The 14,639-nt window shown below is 34.9% G+C and overlaps 1 long non-coding RNA gene across 1 annotated transcript; it reads left to right on the top strand.

Moving 5' to 3' along the window:
- Window positions 1-11,730: 11,730 nt before the first annotated feature.
- Window positions 11,731-14,416, top strand: LOC114166589. Its single transcript, XR_003599964.1, has 3 exons — window positions 11,731-11,956; window positions 12,049-12,165; window positions 14,336-14,416. It is a non-coding gene; the product is annotated as an uncharacterized LOC114166589 (long non-coding RNA).
- Window positions 14,417-14,639: the final 223 nt, after the last annotated feature.

Genomic DNA, 14,639 nt, shown 5'->3' with positions numbered 1-14,639 from the left:
AAGAACAAAGTAAAATGGAAGAGAAGAGAGTAGTGGTTATGGAAATGGAGCACGCCACTCATAGAGGGTGCAAAGCCAAACCAAGCTCTAGAGATGATTGTATGGTGTCGCCACTTGCATCAGCAAGATAAGGCAAGAGTTTTTCCACTCCTTGGGAGGAGGGCTAGCTCACGGAAATGTGGTTGAAAACAATAGTGTTTTAATTCAAAATATTCAACCCTTTTACACTTGGTAGAGCTCCCCTTAAATAGATAGTCTTAGGGGTCTCTAAGAAAAATATAAAAGTTGTAAAGGGCTAACTAGAAAAGTAATAGAAACCCTAATTCTAGAAGCATCTTCAAGCTTGGCACAAAATGGCTTGGTGGTGTGTCTCCCCATGTGGATTCTCGGTCATGGGTGGAGAAAGAGACAAAAGTGGCCTCCAAATCAAGCAAAGGAGCATAAAGAACAAAAGAGACAAAAGGTACAATGTCTACTTTTGCTTTACTCTCTCTTCCACAACATCCTTGCCCTCCAATCATCATGTGCCACCTATCATGCTTCTCTCTACAAAATTAACCTACAAAACAACTTAAACAAGGATTAGCATGTTGACTTAAGTTTAATTAATTTTGATTAATGAGTCAACCATAGTCAAAGGTCAACAAGTCAACCAAAATTAAGTCAAATTAGGGAAATCATGAAATTAAGATGGAAAATAAAGAAAGATACATAGAAGAAGGATCCTCCCTTTTAGTCATGCTTCTAGTAATTCTCCTTGGGGGAGTCTTCATGGTTCTTTGAGTGGTCAATCCTTCATCAAAAAGTGATTTTTCTAGAACTTGTTGATTTTAGCCTTATTTGAAGGTGTTTTGTAACTTCAATAAATATATTTTTCCACCTTAAATGAGCGTTTAATCTTAAATGAGGACATAAATATGATGATGGATTTTGATGGCAAGTTTTCTACATTTAGAAGCTTTGGACCCTTCAACAAAGTTATGGACACTGCTCCACTCACACATATCATTGTTCCTACTATTTTCGTTATAGATCTCAAGCTTCGAATGTTCACTTTATCTAGTTTTTTGTGTATTTTTGATGTGTGCCTAGAGTGTTTGAGGTGTTAAAACCTTCTTTGCGTGTGCTAAACCAGCAGTTGTCACGCTACTAGTATAGCGCCTAACGGCACAGGAGAAGCCGCCAAGCGATGGGAGGAACTAGGGAAGTCCTTGGGGCATGTAGCACCTAGCGGTGAGAATTGAACCGTCAGGCGATAGCTTCCAAAGTAGTAGGTTTAAGCGGTCTACAACGACATTTTGCCTAGCAGCACTTAGGTTACGCTAAGCAATAGCGTAGGGGAAATGCCTATTATTTGGATTGTTTTGCGTGGTTTACACGACTTTGGATGATGACTTTGGGTATGAGACATGCTAAGGCCCATTTAAGGGTGACTCGTAATGTATTGTAAACACGTGGTGATCACGGGTGGTAGGCCGATGATGTTGGAAATCTTGTGGGAGCATATGGGTGGTGGCTCGTATTGGCTAGCTCCACTTGATTGTCATTGACGAGTGGTAGGCTAGTGATATTGGGAATCCTATGTGAGAATACAAACAGTGGTTCGTAGTGGTTAGCTCCATTGGTTTGTTATGGATGGTGGTTCGTAACATAACATTTCCATGCATGTTGGTCTATGAGTTGCAGGCTCGTAGGGGTTGGACCATGGGTGGTAGGCTCGTGGCAACATATGTTAACCTTATGGTGGAAGGCCATGATTTCTAATGCATGAAGGAGAAGGTCGTAAGAAAGGGTGTTAGGTTAAGTTAATCAGTTGGGGGGTGGGTTTACGTTATGATGTTTATTCATGTTTAATTCTTTGAGGTCACCATATTTGCTTATGTTGGCGATGATCGTGTAACATATTACACGGGAGCAGATGATATTTCAAGTGATGTTTTGGATGCATAGAGCCATAGAGTGGGCTATTTTGGGAATTTGTTTAAAGAGTGTTCTTGATAGTGTAATTCACCACTATATATTGAAAAATTCACTTTGTTGCACAAGTATGGACAACTTCGAATCAGTTCAACAAATTGGAATCAATTAACTTTTGTTCAAAGACATAACTCAATAAGAAAGTGCAATTAAAGGAATCAGAAAATGGTGTACGAAAGATGAGTTTTACAATTTAATAATTAACCCACAATTAACATCATAACACAGAGGCAGTAATGTATCACACTATTCATACATAGAGAAATACAATTGGAAGATGGCTCGAGGTGCATGAAAAACTTCTAAATAAGGCGTTTCCTCCTCGCGTTAGTGACAAACGAAATTCATATCACTTGACTCTTAATTGGTGGTACAAATTGTTATTTTGTGTTTGGTCGCTCTCAAAGTGTACATCAACCTTTTAACGGTGTTCCTACTCAAAGTATTGAATACAATCAATTGTAATTGAAACACATCAAATTTTAATTCAAAGGATTGATGGACAAACACCTGTAACAAATACACACAACCAACAATATGAAATTGTATTGTGTTTCCTTTCTGCATTAAGCACATGGATGCATTGCATATGCTCCCAACCAAGTATTCATAAACAAGCTCACCCTAATTATGTTTCCCAAGACTACATAGATCATCCACAATGGTAAACAATATGGGGAAAACTCTTATAGTACGACTTGGATAGAGGAACTCGGATATTCCCAATAAAATATAAAGCCTACAATAATCCTCCAAGCTAAGCTCTTGACTATGTCTTAGTAGGAAATCATATACCATGTTAACATCAACAATTTGGTTATTAAATATTTTCTTACACTCGCTGTCTACACGAACCTCGTCTAACTGAATAGTCTCACCATTAATCCTTAAACCCAGTCCCAAACAAACACCCAATAAAGTTAAACGTACCACTTCATTTCTTATTAAACCTCTTTCCTTTCAACCCACAAACTAATTAACGAACTAAGAAGTGTCCTAGATATTTTTAGACTTCCTTTCAACATGGTGAACCATTCAAATGGTGTTCCTTGAAGAAGAGACCTTTGTTCCACACTTAACTTCTTATTTAACAAAGTAATGTACTTGGTCCGACAACAATGTCTAAAACTCTACAAATAATTATCAACAAAACTTATAAATTCAGTTTGTTTAGAATAAATAATCCTTATAAATTATCATAGCAAACCTTGCAATCATCTTGCCTATAACCACTACAATCATTGTCTTCACTATAATCACCCATTATAGTATCCCTTATGCAACTACTGATATCACGTTCTATCATCATGCATGATGGAAACAATTATTCGTAGTATATCAATGCTGAACTTGTAACATCCTAGCCGAATATTACTAATTTAAATAAAATAGAAATAATATAAATAATAAAGTCGCATTGAATAAAACCTATTTCTCAAAACCGTGTGAAAATTTAAACTTTATTAAAAGCAACAAAATTCAAAACCATAAATCCAACTCTATGTTTACATGCTCAAAACTAATCAAAATTAATGTTACAAAAATAGTAAAATATAGTCCATAAAAACTTCCCAAGTTAGCCCCTCTCCGACTCTAAGTGACACCAGATCCTCTTGAAACATTATTTGCTCCCGTGTAATGAATTACACGATCATCGCCAAACACAAACAAAAAAGGGGAGTGTAAGACTCGAGAAATTTAGAATAAAGAGAAAACCATAAAGAAATTAATGCCTTGATTAAGAACATTATTTTATTTAACTTAATTATTTTATTGAAATATAAAATATGGAATATAAGTATTTTTAACTAAATGGTGTGCATTATTTAATAAAAATACATATGAATCACTGGTTGGAGTATAGGTGTTGAATGTAAAGGTGCATAGGTTTCATCCTTAGCTAAACTTGGGAAATGTAGTTATCTTTTATTTTTCTCTCTCCTCTTTTTGGTGGGACCCACATAAATCTTTTAATTTTCTCTATCCCTTTCATGATTATTTGGATTGGTGTAATATGTAAATATGTTTTAATTCTTTGTCAATCACTCTTTCCCAATTAACAAAGATGTTGATTTATTTTATTTTCCAAATCTTGGTAACCAAAAGGAAAAAAAAAGAAAAAAGAGAATTTATTTTTAGACGGGATATGTTTTAGGTTAAAAGTTAGGATTTTATGAGAGGATATAAAACCTTCTAGGTTAATGGGTTAAGGGATTGCATAAAAGGAATTAAAAGAAGGTGAGAAAACGGCGAGGATACAAGGAATTAAGAGAAAACGTTGAGAGTGAAGATAGAGGCAAGGAGACGCTTTGTAAGACCCGAGAAATTTAAATAATTAATTAAATAATTATTTAATACATGCGGGTAGTAGGAGTCTTTAAGGCATTTAATGCGGATTGCTATGATGTGGAAAAGTACTAGCTTAAGTGGTTAAGAGTACTTGGTTTGTGTGAGAGGACATGAGTTCGAGTCTTATGTATGCTAATTATGTGTTGTTTGGTTTATTATTATTTTAAATATGTGCGAGATCATGATGAGTGATAATATAATTATAGAATTATATAAATTATCATGAAATATGAATTGGTTGAATGGTTATGCATTAATTTGACATTTGGCATGGTATAAGTTCGAACCTTGGTGAACCCAAATTAAACTTTCTTTTTGCAAAAATTTCCTTTGGCATGAAGGTGAAAGGGCAAGGAAATTCTAGCAGCCAAGGGGGCTGGAAAACCATTATAGAATTGCCAATGAATGGCAATTAAACTCAAGTTTAATGGGACTGTTATTGTTACATAGCCTTAGGTATACGAAATGGAGAGTGTAAGGTGAGAAGTGAGGGAAGCAAGAAGTTGCATTGAGATAGAGTCAAAGGAACATCGTTGGTGATCAAGAGGGAACTCACAACAAGTCCAAAAATAAGCTAAGAAATCTAGGTTAGGGGAGCTGAACCACGTTCTATTTATGTGTTATGCGTAATTGTATGATTTATAGCATGTATATGATAGGCCATTTTCTGTTTGCATTGAAATCTGCATTTCTGGAAATTTTCCAGAAACCGCCTGGCGGGCTGTTCATAGCCGCCAGGCGGCACATACACTTTTGGCTCATATTTGGGTTCTTGCAACGGAACTGCCTAGCGGCACCTCCTTGGTCGCTAGGCAACGCGAGTTTGTGGCTCGATTTGTGTTTTTCTCTGAGTTTTTACAAGAGTTTATTGGTGGGAAAGCAAGGGTTGGGTCTTAGGAGACGATCTAGTGTTGGACTTCACTGATTTGTAGTGTAATTGACCATGAAATTGGATGAAACAGTGTAAGGAGGCTCTAGGATTGTTGCTTAGGGAATCAAATAGCGGCAATTGAATTTGGGTAATTTGTTATTATCAAATGGAAAGAGTAGTATAATTGGATTGTTAAATAATGGGAAGTGTGGGCGAAATTGTATTGGAGGAATTGTTAGAGAGAAGAGTTGTGCTGGTGCTGAAAATCGGGGAAAAACTACTCAGAACAGTATGCACCGCCTAGCGGCACGGGGCTGGCCGCCAGGTGCCATATGAGAGATGTGAGGGGTGATCTGGTTCACGAAAAATGCTGTTTTTCGTACTTTTCCCGCAACAGGGACCGCCCGGCGGTAGTACAGTCCCGCCAGGCGCCACCTTCCACTTCTGGGCGCTAGGCGCCACCACTTTTTCTAGTTTGCGCAGTTTTCGTAAAACTGCATTTTCGGGTTCGTTAACAGTCCAATTTGGGTGAAATTTTGAAAGGAGATCCATAACATGTATTTCTTCATTGTGAACGGTGGAGATTTGATTTGGAGGACAGTAGCTAGAGATATACGTGACGCATGATTGGTTATTTGAATTCTCTAATAGTATGATTACTAATGGGTGATTAAGTGTTCTCAAGTGCTGGTATGACCTTGATTGGTGAATGTATATATATAAATATATAGATGTGTGATTGATGAGTATGTTTTTGGTAGTGCTTGCTAAGACATGATGAATATATGAACTTATATATGTTAGCTCAAATGTATGATGTTATAAGTGTATGAAAAATGCTACCATTGATGATATCACTATGACCGAGTGTTGCATGATCATGACGGGTTTTGGGGAAGTATGGGAATATGATAAATTTTGTGTTGGACATGAATTGATTGTACTTGGTGTGTTTTGGCATGATGATATGTATTAATTACTAGGATTAATGTGTGAAATTGGTATTGGAAGTTGGAGGCCTTAAGATCTGTAAACAGTGCCAAAAACCAATAGCAGTGCGCTACTGGTATGGCGCCTTGCGGCGCGGGGCGAGCCGCCAGGCGGTAGAGTTCTAAATCAGTGGTAGTGGCCACTGTTTGTAAGAGGAGCCTGGCGGTAGGGTTGTGTCCGCCAGGCGGTGACGAAGCTGAGTGGCCTCTGTTTGGCCTCTAGCGCCTGGCGGTAGGGTGTTGGCCGCTGGGCAGTGTACTGCTAGTTTTCGCCTAGCGGTGTCTATGCGGCGTCAGGCAATTTTGGTTGTTGTGAAATTGGTTGTCCGTTGATTAGTGGACTTGAAGGACTAAGTTCACTTACTTTTATGTTTGGGCTTGAAGGACTAAGTCCAATAGGGGTCTGGGATGTGCTTGATGGTTGGACACATGATGGGCATGGAACTGGTTGAGTTCCCGTCGGCTACTAATGGGCGAAGAGTCCTTAGTATGATGATTACATGTGTCGGACACACGATGGGCAAGGAACTGTTATGTTCCCGTCGGCTACTATTGGGCGAGGAGTCCATAGTATGGTGATTGCGTGCGTGCCAGGGTCCAAGTTATGAGGCTTGGATGATTTACTACAGACGAGGAGTCTGTAGGGCAGGATTATGAGCGGGATAGGCTCATAGGGTTGGACCACGAATGAGTTAGTTTCGTGGGAGCATAGTGGAGTCCCAAGACCTAGTTCATGCATATGACTCATGAAGGAGTATGAGGTCATGGTTGGGTAATTTGATAATGAGATACTTAATTATGTTATTTTGGGATGGGTGGCATATTTATTTCATGTATCTATTTATATATTTATTGTGCATAGCTCACCCTTTCTATGTGTGTGTGGCGATGATCGGATAACTCGTTATCCGGGAGCAGATGATTTGACAGGTGGGCCAGGAGATGCCTAGACTCGAAGCGAGGGATAGCCGGGAATTTTGTTTATGTGTTATTATTTCGGTTTTTGAGATAAATATGTAAACCTTTGGGAGCCATGTGATTATTGTTTTAGTTTTATAAATTATGGACTCCTGGTTTTATGACTTATATATTAAAATTTTAAATTTCCCGTGCTTTTGGGAAATAGTTTATATTAAATGCGGTATTTATTTTATTTCGAATTTTATTTATTAAATATTAGTAATATTCCTTAGGGATGTTACACGCTTTTAGAGAACCTGCGAAAATTTTTGTGTGTTATTCTTAAACTTGTTTGCTATTTTTGTTCTTTTTTTGGTTGTTTACCTTGCCATTGTTGCCATGTATTATGTGGTACTGTTCTTGTTCCAATATTTCATGAAGCTTTATGAGTTGGGTGATTTCTATGTGTGCATGGTGCCACTCTTTTTGCTTGCATTTTCTTCTCTCCTATCATGTTTTGGCCATGGGTTACACAAATTGGTGGGTTTCCGTAGTGGTTCAGGTGGAAGTAATGGCAGCGTGATGTATTTTTGTGCGCACAAGGGTTGTTTGGTTGCAGCTTGGGTTGTCAAGGGTAAGAGTTTTATCATGATGCAATGGGTTTTTGTACATGTTGTAGTGAGATACATTGGTGGAAGACATGCAGTGTTGTGAAGTGTTTTGCGGGTTCGTGAGTTACCTTTAGCCAGCACAGGAACTTGTTTGTTGTTTCATTCATGTTGTAGTAGTTTAGGTGAATGCATGAGAGGGTTTTCCTTGTTTTCGCTGGCCTAACATGGTTGATTACTATTCCGTTTATGTAAAGAAAAGAAGTTTGTTTTCTTTTAAATAACTAGCATATTAAGAAAAATGGTGCAGAGGTTATTTAATGTCCGCATAGTGTGTCCCCATCTTTATCTTTTCATGTTCCATACATTGACTTTATGGTGGTCGTCCTTTTAGAAATCCTTAGCAGGCTTGGAAGGGTTTATTTTTTGTTATAGTGAAAATTTATTGGTTGCAAGAGTGGTGTGTGTTCTTGGTCCTTTCATTTTCACGTTTTTTATTTAGTGGTTTCTTTGCTTTTTCTTTCATGTGTTGTTGGTACATTATACAAGTGATGGGATGGTGAGACCGAGAGATTAGGGTGTTCCAGGGTCTGCGTGAATGCATGGGGTAGTGAATGCATGTAGTCTCTATCATGTTTGGAGGTGGGCCCATATGCAAATTCATTTTTTTGTTCTTGTTAAACTTTTTGGTTCTTTCTTCTTTATCATTAAGTTAACTTTTATTTTGTTAAGCTAGATGTAAGGTAATGGAAGGAAACCATGGGTCCACGTTCAACAATGGTTTCATTCTTTATGACTTAGGGCCAAATTCACGTAAACACATATGTATTAGTTTTCTTTATTTATACTTTTGGGTGCAGCCTTGCAGTGCATTTCTTTTGGTCTTTCTCTACCATCACGGGTAGTTATTTTTTCTATCTCATCTCTTATTTTGTTTGGGTTACTTAACTATTAATGTTACATGTTTAATGTGTTAAGTGGTGCATGTTTAATGGGGTACATTGAGGTTTAAGGATTTTGTGAACTAGTGTCATAGGTGGCGGTCTTACGTTTTCAATTGAGATCAATTATTTGTGTGTATATTTGCATGTCAGTGGAGTTATAGTTTGGATATTTTCTTTGAAATTATAATCATTATATTTTTGCATGTCGGGAGTGTGATTGTGATTTCTAGGCTTAAGTATTTTACTTGCATGTGATGATGAGTATTACTTGTAATGTTGTTTGTTTAATTATGTTTATATATCATTGTTTATGATTAGCTTAGCCATATTGTTTGTGTTGTGTGGTTATTGCGTGTGCGATGATCGTATGACGCGTGTTATAGGGAGCATGTGATATTGCAAATGATTTTGGCATGGAATAGACTGACAAGAGAAAGGGGTTAACTTGGGATTTATGTTCCTTTTTTTATTAAGTTGTTAAATTACGTATTAAAGACGATGTAATTTATTTTCAATGTTGACATTTGAAAAGTATTTGACAAGCGATGTTTTGAATTATGATATTTAATAAATTAAATTCAAGTTGTTAATTAAGTTCATTTTATCGGTGATCGATTTCGCTAAAAGTGCTCATTGTATAACTTTTCATGATATCCAAAAGAAAAAATAGAGATGTTACATTTGGTATAAGAGCAAATGTTTCCAAAAGATTTTGGTCCACAGGAAGTGAATATATCGCATTTTGGTTGTGAACTTTATGTGTTGTGTTTGACTGCTAATTCTTGTGATACTTAATTAAGATTGAACCCATATTTGATGGTGTTAGCTGAAAGAAAAAAAAAATGTGACAAGCTTAGACAATGACATGCAAAAGGCACATAAATATATATTATACTGAGATTAAATATACATGAGAATATATATATATATATATATATATATATATATATATATATATATATATATATATATATATATATATATATATATATATATATATATATATATATATAACCGCACAACTCACCACGTGTATATTTTATAATTTCAAAACAAATTCCAATTTCCCGAATATAATTTAATCTCAATAGAATATAATATATATAATCATCCCTATACAATTTAATTTATAATGTTGGATTCAATAAATTTTAGTAGCAAAATTAATAATAAATTTAATAAATTTTCAGAACCAAAACTTATTAAATACAAAGTTAGTAACTTTTTAACGTGGCTATACGTAATGTATATAATAATACCTAAACCTAAAAAAAAAATAAACAAGTCAACAAAATCTGTAAATTCCCGTATCATCTAACTAAGCTTGTTTCCAACAATCTAGATTCATCTCCACACATATATACATTTCCACCACACATATAATATTACGGTAATAATACTTCTTCCACTTTAAATCCTTAAAACAATTCTAGTATAAATCCATTCTTAATATGATTTTTTTAAAACACATCACAGTACTTTTACCAAAACAACCACACCACTTTATAAATCAGCCTATAACTCTTTAAATAAAGAACAAAAGAATTTTTCACCGCATATGTAGCAATGCCAAATTATTAATATGTACCTTTTTTTTCTTTTTAATTAATTTCTCCAAATTTTGGTTCGTAAAATACCATATGTAACAATCGCATGGAATATATGAGACAAAAAAAATCAACCATTTCGTATTCAACCCACAAGAGGATACATATTCTACAAAACTCTTCATGGGTTAAAAAAAATTGAACGCTTGGCTTCTCTTAAACCAATGAATATGTTCAAAACTATGGTCACACCATTCACACAATTTTGTTCCTGAAACTCCACAAATAAAACTAAGCAATCAGGCAAATTGTACCAAAAATAATTGTAAAGATAAGGTTAGTACCCTTACTCGGAATTCCAATGCTAATAAAATTGTAGATGACCCCTTCTTGCTCTAATCTTCTTCCTATAAAGTTTTTTTATGTTCAAAAAGTTTCTAAAAATGTGCATCTTTCACCCTCTCTTCTTCTTTTCACCAATCTCTTTAACTAGTTCTCCTTCCCCTATTCTTTTAATTATGTTAATTATAAGAAAAAATTAAAAAATAAATAAATTTAATTAATTAGTTCAACTCTTAATGTCTAATTAAACCCAATAAAACACCTTAGCGTCTAGATTCATTGATCCTACCAGCTCTTCACCTACCCAAAATGTCATTAAAACTAAAATAAAACATTATAATTTTGTTCTAATCAAGATTTGAACTCACTTACTCTCATAAACTCTTCTACAATGAAATGATTAATAAGGAAACTGTCAGAGTCACAACCAACATCGCTTCTAAGAAAATAAAAAAATATATATTTAAATGTAAGGTTGTGAAAAAAGTTATATTTTTTTGTTACTATATGATTTTTCTTTTTTTTTTTCTGTCTTCTTATTCTAATTTTTTTAATGGAAAAAGTTACCTGCATACATGTGCGTGTCTCGATTTGTAAATGTAGGTTAGGTTGGGAAGCATATTTGCTACATCATTAAGGTTGTGATGTTGATATACATTTTTTAGTACGGTTAAGAAGATTTTTGTTTCCTCATCTTTTACTACATATTTATAATTTATAATTATATACCTTCCAACCTTCCATGTATATTCAACCTTATTTTCGGCGCATCAGCTATTCAGAATTTATTTATTCAGTTAATTTTCCCTGTGTTCTTATTATTTAGTTACTAATACTATTCTTAAATGTTTTACAGTTTCAGTCATCCTTACTAATCCAACATTATATAGGAGTGATTGAAATTTTTCCAATCTTGAAGAAAACATTTTATTCCACCTGGGAGGTTTTTAGTGATGTGGAAGAAATTAGCATGAACAAAACCATATTGTCTGACTATTGAAGGTTTTTTATTGAGCTTACTTAAGCTGCGTGAAACTTCAACAGTCAATTTTAGTATTTTTCCTTCCTCAAGCAGAACATTCATTAAATTTAGTATTAATCTGATCTATTGTGTTTATATTATTCTAAGCACTAGCACTACAAAAAAAATGTATTTTAACTGGGATTTTTTAAGGAGGGTTATAATAACCCTGTTAAGACCAAGACATACATGGGGTTTTCTAAACTCCAGAGAAGTTCCAAATGGTTTTTTAATAAACCTCCGGAATGTTTCACGTTCATGCACATTTACACCATCCTATGCCTTATTATTTTTCACATGCTCATAAAACCTAAAACCCTAAAAACTTCAAATCTTCATCTCTGAATGGGAAAAACATTTCGCGTTCGCATCTCTTCGTCTCAAACCGATTTTGCTCTTCGATATTTGGTAAATTGTTTCATTTGCACTTCTCATTTTTCCAATTTCTCACACCCTAAATCTCCCATTCGTTTAACTCACAAGGCTATGTTTATTTTCAGGTGCGTTTTCCATATTTCCGGTCCGTTTGATAGTAGTTGCTTAGAGGATTTAGTACGCATGGTGTATGTGTTGCGGGTTCACGACGACTGCTTTGAAGGTTCACGACTACTTCGAAGGTTAACAATTGCTTCAATTTAAGGGTTGTCCCTTTCCCTTTCAAAATCATGGTCATATCTATTTTTTTCTCTCTGGTGTAATTGTAATTGTTTTGTTTTAGTATAGTAGTAAAATGAGAAATTTCAAATATGAATTAGGAATGAGTTATTTATGTTGTCTTCGTCACTAAAATATTGTGAGTGAAGCTAATCATTTTTGTTGATAGTGTCTTGGTCAAAATCTAAAACTATTCAAAGCAGAATCTGCACTTAATTGCAATTATATTGTTATTCATATTTGAATAAGGCATTCTTTGTGAGGCTTTCCACCATAGTATATTATACTTTTGAAACAGGTGGTCCAAGACTTGTTTCGATATTAGGGTTTATTATGGTGTTATAAATCTTACTTTCTGATTAATATTTTATTAGTTATATTTATTTTCTTCACGGGTCAAATCCCTTTATGAGTTTTGTATTAGAATTGCGTTAAAGAGCATGAGATTGTGGTATTCATCCTATAGAGGCAGAGTGTGAGTGTATCTTGGAAGATTGTGGGGTGTATCGGGCTTTAGATGTTAAAGTCCATTCTTGAACAAAATGACTATGGAGTTTGTGGATTTGGTAATTGATGGTAATTCAAGTCTAGAAAATGAAATAAAATTGAATAGTTTAGTTTTTAGCAGAGCTAAACCAAGTGTTTTAATCTTAAGTTGGGCTTGGTTATTGTATGAAGTTGATGTTTAGGGTCCTGGTAATTTCCTTTTCTAGTGGAATTTCGCAATTTGTTTGTGTGGTTCCTAGGATTTAGTAGCTTAATTTTTATTCTTTCTTTCATTTAATATATCACAAAATCCATGCATTGACAATTTTTGTAAATCTTTTAGTTGCTTGTATTATGTTCAAGAACTAGGATGGATGAACTAGGATAAGACTTATGATTGGATAAATTATGATACAATAGTTTTAGCCATTTAATCTTGTTGTGGCACAATTATCTAGTGTTCGTTTGGTTGTACTTATTTTATAAAAATAAATCATTTTTTTGTCGGGTACAATGTTATAACTCATGACAATGTACTATGTTCCTGTCGGGTAGGATGTTTCTTTATGTTAACACAAATATTGTATTGATTTACTCACTGATACTGGTATGATTGGTTGCAAATCTTCTTCCACGTCAATGGATAGTTCTCATCGTCTCCATCATGACTCTAGACCATTGTTGACAAACCCTTTTATCTTATCCACGATTGATTGGACGATTATTATATCTCACAAGTACTCGTCGACATATTGTTTATGTCACACAACAACTTAGTCAATTTATTCCTCATCCCACTAAACCACATTAAAAAGCCTCCACGCTGGTTCTATGTTATCTCCAAAGTTGCCCGGGTAATGGACTTATTTTTTGCAGAGATTCTCCTCTCCAAATATGTGGCTTTAGTGATGTTGATTGGGCAACTTGTATTGATTCTTGTCTCGATTACTGGTTAGTGTTTCTTTCTTTGAAATTCTTCAATCTCATGGAAGGCAAAGAAACAAAATATCGTGTCTCTCTCTTCTTTTGAGGTCGAGTACCGTGCTCTTGTATCCACCACCTGTGAACTTCAATGGTTGTCTTATTTACTTCGTGATCTTAAAGTCACTTGTTCCAAGCCTGTCGTGCTATTTTGTGACAATCAAAGAGCCCTTCACATTGTTGCTAATCTGGTGCTTCATGAATGCACCAAGCATTTGGATATTGATTGTCATCTAGTTCGTGAAAAATCTCAAGCGGGCTTAATGAAATTGCTACCAGTTTCCTCCTTCCATCAACTAACTGACATCTTCACTAAAGCTCTAGTTCTAGGTCTAATATGTCGAAACTAGAGATGGTTGAACTTTTCCTACCTCTAGCTTATGGGAGGCTAATGAAGGAAAGGTCCAAAATCTCACACAATTGGGCCATAACAGAAATGAAAAATGAAAATGAAAAAATAGAGAACACATGTGTTGCATAACAGAAAATCATACTAACATGTAGTGAGATTTATATAGGACAACTTTGTAATGTTTTTTCATCATCTTTATCCTTTTAGGTCATCCTTTATATGCATATATATTGTACCTTTTGATGTAGAAAAACTGAGTGCGTGAATACACAATATTTTTGCAGTAATCTTCCTTTTAACCATTTCCTTTTCAGAGTTACGTATCTAGCCACGGTGGTGATGAAAGAGCATAGCACTTGAGAGAGCAGCAACAAAACCTTCCATCAAAATCAACGGAGAACATGGTTGCAGTGGAAGCTAAAAAACCGTTACAAGTTTCATGTAAGAATCGTTTCACTGAGAACTCAACAAAAATGTGGAACTCAAAGTGTTGATTTGGTTTGAATGTGATCTTTTATAATTCTTGTACAAATAAAACAAAAAAACAAACACAAAGAATCTAGTATGATGAAGAAAATAATAAATTAAAAGAAAAACAAACAGACATTAAACAAAAAT

This window comes from Vigna unguiculata, chromosome 10, assembly GCF_004118075.2.
Source record: "Vigna unguiculata cultivar IT97K-499-35 chromosome 10, ASM411807v1, whole genome shotgun sequence".
Lineage (NCBI taxonomy): Eukaryota > Viridiplantae > Streptophyta > Magnoliopsida > Fabales > Fabaceae > Vigna > Vigna unguiculata.
This window is presented reverse-complemented; position numbering and strand designations above follow the sequence as displayed.